This window comes from Cyprinodon variegatus, unplaced genomic scaffold (genome assembly GCF_000732505.1).
Source record: "Cyprinodon variegatus isolate N-32 unplaced genomic scaffold, C_variegatus-1.0 Scaffold1374, whole genome shotgun sequence".
Lineage (NCBI taxonomy): Eukaryota > Metazoa > Chordata > Actinopteri > Cyprinodontiformes > Cyprinodontidae > Cyprinodon > Cyprinodon variegatus.
Genome location: NW_015151827.1, coordinates 108,270 through 112,732, shown reverse-complemented (window position 1 = coordinate 112,732; position 4,463 = coordinate 108,270). Strand labels below are relative to the sequence as shown.

Below are 4,463 nucleotides of genomic sequence, written 5' to 3'. Positions count from 1 at the left end.
AAAAGAGTCTGTGAAAAAGAAAAGTATATTGATTACTTCCACCTCAAAGAAGTTTTATTGTGTGACGAGAAAGAACTATGAGAATCAACACATCAGGAAATGCATTGCAGGAAATGCTAATTTGTTACACAGGAAACCACAGCAGTGGCGTGAGTACTGTGCAGTAGAAAAGAAAGGACCAAAAAGACAGTAAAGAAAAAATCCTCAGCATAAGAGCTTTTCTCATTCTAAGAAGTGACCATAGACACTATCCCAGCCAAAAATTTGTAAAGTATATCTAATTTTCTGAAGCATTGTCTCATCACCAGTGTTGGATGTGAGGATGGGTAACATTTGGCTCCCTATGATGTGCGTAGTCTGTAAGTACATCACTTTCTTTGTTCAAAGATGCAGGTTCAGTAAAACTTTTGCAGTTGGAAAAATGATTTGTTAGAGATTAATGTGTTTAAGTTTAGCTATTGGCTTGTTTTGTTTGGAGGTGATAAAATGATAGGTGGAAATGATTTATTCAGCTCAAAAGATGAGACAGTGTATGATATCGGATTCATTAGCATAAGACATGATGAGAAATTGACATGTAGAAAAAAAAAAGTTTAATTGAATTAAAACCTTTTTTTTTTAGGATTTATTTATTTATTAAAGAATTCAGTCCAAGATTTCCAGGAACAGTTTTTCGTCAGTAAAACTGTAAATGATCAGATTTCGTTCTACAAATAATGTTTATCTTAGGAAAATAAAAAAATAAAATAATCTGTAGACTTTTAACTATCATTTATGGACATATTGCCATGCTAGTCAAAAGAACTGCATTGGGATAATTAGAAAAGATTATGAAATCTTAATAATTATGAAGACTTTGTTTTGTGTTCATGAATCATCTGGTGCTAATTCCAAAAAAACGGAAACAAATAAAGTAAAACAGTTTAAAAAAAGTTATTCATTTAAATTTAATGATACTTTATTAATCCCAAATCTTCTATTCGTCTCCCTTTCTAACCCAAACTATGTGGTAAGGTTTCTGAGATCTAATTTTATGAAAACTCAAGAGCAGTGCATGAGTTCAAGAGTAGAAGTAATGAGAGGCAGAGTGCATTTATTCTTTACGATTATTTGGTCCAGCCCCGTTAAACAATGCTAGGCCTACAGTATGGTATTGATCCTGTCTCCTTTAGGTACCTGGCACCTAAGGGAGACAAAGAAGGTTTAATGATTTCTGTGGCTAGTGACTCATTGATGTACATTTCCATCGCCTTCTTCTCGGTAAAGGAAATCTTATAAAGGCGACTCCAGTTAAGAGATTGATGGCCGATTCTTATCACAGTGTGATTCTGTGCATGGGCTTACTATCTAGTGGGTAGTAGGTACCAGTTTGGTTTCGACCTGAGCCCGAGAAACCAAACTCTGTTCACTTGATCAAAGCAGATAACTAACCTTTGCTGGTTGAAGTGGAGACTAGTTGGAATAATGAAACATTAGGGTTGCAATGAGGTGGAACAGTGCGCCTGACAATCCTTTATTTTTGCAGAATAGTACAAGATGATAAGTGATAGCCCAAAAGTAAATAAACCAGGGGGCAACGTTGTCTTTTAAGGACTCATCAAAGGACTGGAAAAATGTCTTTAGTGTACCTGTGTCCCAACTGAAGGCTGATGCCAAGGTGCGGAATTCTAGATTCAGAGACTTGCCAGTGTTTTTGCTTTAGGGCCCATCATTTATATATAAAACACTGGTTTAAATACCGGTTTAAAATGTAACAAGTAGAACTATTGAATACATAGAATATCTAAACAAATGACCATCCTCCCAGCCCTATTACAAGAAATGGTGTGACCCACGTAGGAGGTTGCATTGACCATATAAGGAGCTGTTTGTAGTATCCAGCAGCAGCTCCAAACGAAACTGGCAACTCAAAGACAAAACAGTAAAAAAAAAATTTGTCAGAACTACTGAATTTATAGTTAATATTGCCCGTTTGGCTATTAATTATCAGTACACAGATCATTGTATTAAAATAAAAAGCTAAAACGATCTGATGGACTGCCTCGAGGCTCATGTTTTACTTCCTGATGCAGAGCGGTACTGTTTATAAGTAAGATGGTGTGTGGGAGTCCTTGTCATGAATGCTTTTAGGTTTACTGGCAAAATGTTATACAGTGATAACAAAAAGTAGGGATGTTATGGTTGTTTCCTTCCCCCTTGTCTCCCTTCTTGTTAGTTCCACTCATACCTTCTCCATATTCTGCTCATAAGCCCATCCTTTGTTCTGTTCCCCTTATATACTCCACATCTGCAGTCACTCAGGGCTGGTTTCTTGTTGTTGTTTAGTTGATTGTTAGTTGCTTCCTCGTCTCTGGCTTTCCTTGTGAGTTTTCCTTGATGTTTAGTGGTTTAATGGTTTTTGGTTCCCCGTAATTTGTATTTTGGATGTTCGCCTCACTTTGAATTAAATGTACAAGAACTCTGCCTCACTCATCTCTGCTTTTGGGTCCTCAAGCATACTTAGCCCCCCGTTGCTGAGTAGGGAGATTCCTGTTACCTTGAAAATGTTACTGTAGAAAAAAGGAGGATGATCTGCCAAAATTCCCACCACATAGGCTACAATGAATTTCTGAATTGCTAAAGAACAGCTCACAAGATGAGTCCTGGTTAGATGTAGAACAGTCTGTCTCATCTAATATTAGTGTTGTGGATCTCCCATTCATTAGTTTAAGCAAAAAAAGGCATATACATTTTAAAAGCTTCAGCAATGGCTTATATTTGACAGCTTGGTGGGTCATGAAGCGGTGTTTGTTTGGAGGACCCAAACGCAGAGACCAGTAGGCAGAGGTGAATTAAAGTCTGTTTATTTAGGTTCACAGATCCAGAAACAGGAATCAGAGTCCAACTGAAAATAACAAACGTACCAGAACCAAGGAGACATCAGGGGTAAACCAAAACTAGAAGCCAGGGAGAGACGAGGAACACAGACAGAAGTTTGACGAGATGTTAGACGAGGATCCAGCAAACAGGAACTGAAGAGGGAGGGCTTTTAAAGGGGACAGAGACAAAGAGAGAGCTGACGAGGAAATTGAAAACAGGTGCAGGCAGAACAGAAAAACAGAGCAAGGGAGGACACAAGAGGGCAGCAGAGGACAACAAATGGAAAACCAAGAAAAACAGGAACAAACAGACCAAGACTCTGACAGTACCCCCCACTTAAGGGCGGATCCCAGAAACCCTAAAATGTCCAAAAACAGAAAACAACCCACCCAGGGTGGGCGGAGGGGAGACCAGTTAGGCAGGCACGAAAACAAAACAGAGTCTGAAAACAAAAACAACCCACCCAGGGTGGGCGAGGGCAATGGAAAGTCTCTGGAGGCCGGCCGTCGGGCCGGAGGTGAGGCAGAGTCTCTGGAGGCCGGCCGCGGGGCCGGAGGCGAGACAGACGCTCTGGAGGCTGGCCGTGGGGCCGGAGCTGAGGCAGACGCTCTGGAGGCCGGCCGTGGGGCCGGAGCTGAGGCAGACGCTCTGGAGGCCAGCTGCGGGGCCGGAGGCGAGACAGACGCTCTGGAGGCCGGCATCTCCAAAGCTGCAGGAACCTCAGAGGAGGACGCCGCCTCCGCTTCAGCAGGATGCACCGAGTAGGACGCCGCCTCCGCTTCAGCAGGATGCACCTAGTAGGACGCCGCCTCCACTTCAGCAGGATGCACTGAGGAGGACGCCGCCTCCGCTTCAGCAGGAAGCACCGAGGAGGACGCCGCCTCCGCTTCTGCTGCTCTGCAACAGGCTCAGAGGGGACCGCCGACTGCGGCTCTGGAACAGGCTCAGAGGGGGCCATCGACTGCGGCTCAGGAACAGGCTCAGAGGGAGTCGTCGACTGCGGCTCTGGAACAGGCTCGGAAGGGGCCGCCCACTGCAGCTCAGGATCAGGCTCAGACGGGGCCGCCCACTGCGGATCAGGAACAGGCTCAGACGGGGCCGCCCACTGCGGCTCAGGAACAGGCTCGGACGGGGCCACCCACTGCGGCTCAAGAACAGGAACAGGCTCGGACGGGGCCACCCACTGCGGCTCAGGAACAGGTACAGCCTCCGAAGGGGCCACCCACTGCGGCACAGGAACCACCATGGAGGGGGCCTTGAAGGCTTGGAGCACCCGCTGAGGTGCCTTGGAGGCTTTGAGCGCCCGCTGAGGGGCCTTGGAGGCCTGGTGCGCCCGCTGAGGGTCCTTGGAGGCTCGGAGCCCCCGCTGAAGGGCTCTTGGAGCTGATGGCGGTGGCATGTACAAAAAAAATCTTCTCTCTCCCCATAAAAAAAGCTCCAGAGATCAGACTCCTGTATATGGGGAGCTCTGAGGAGTTCACATGCCTGGTTCTCTGCTGGGTCCATGTGGCTGTGGCTGGATCCTTCTGTCATGAAGCGGTGTTTGTTTGGAGGACCCAAATGCAGAGACCAGTTGGCAGAGGTGAATTAAAGTTGGTTTATTA

General features: G+C 45.2%; 1 long non-coding RNA gene across 1 annotated transcript in view; it reads left to right on the top strand.

The window, feature by feature from the left end:
• The first annotated feature begins 233 nt into the window (after positions 1 to 233).
• Positions 234 to 4,463, top strand: part of LOC107103083 — a 10,231-nt gene continuing 6,001 nt past the window's right edge. Inside the window, exon 1 of the long non-coding RNA XR_001482163.1 lies at positions 234 to 348. This is a non-coding gene — a long non-coding RNA (uncharacterized LOC107103083). The remainder of the gene's footprint in view (positions 349 to 4,463) is intronic.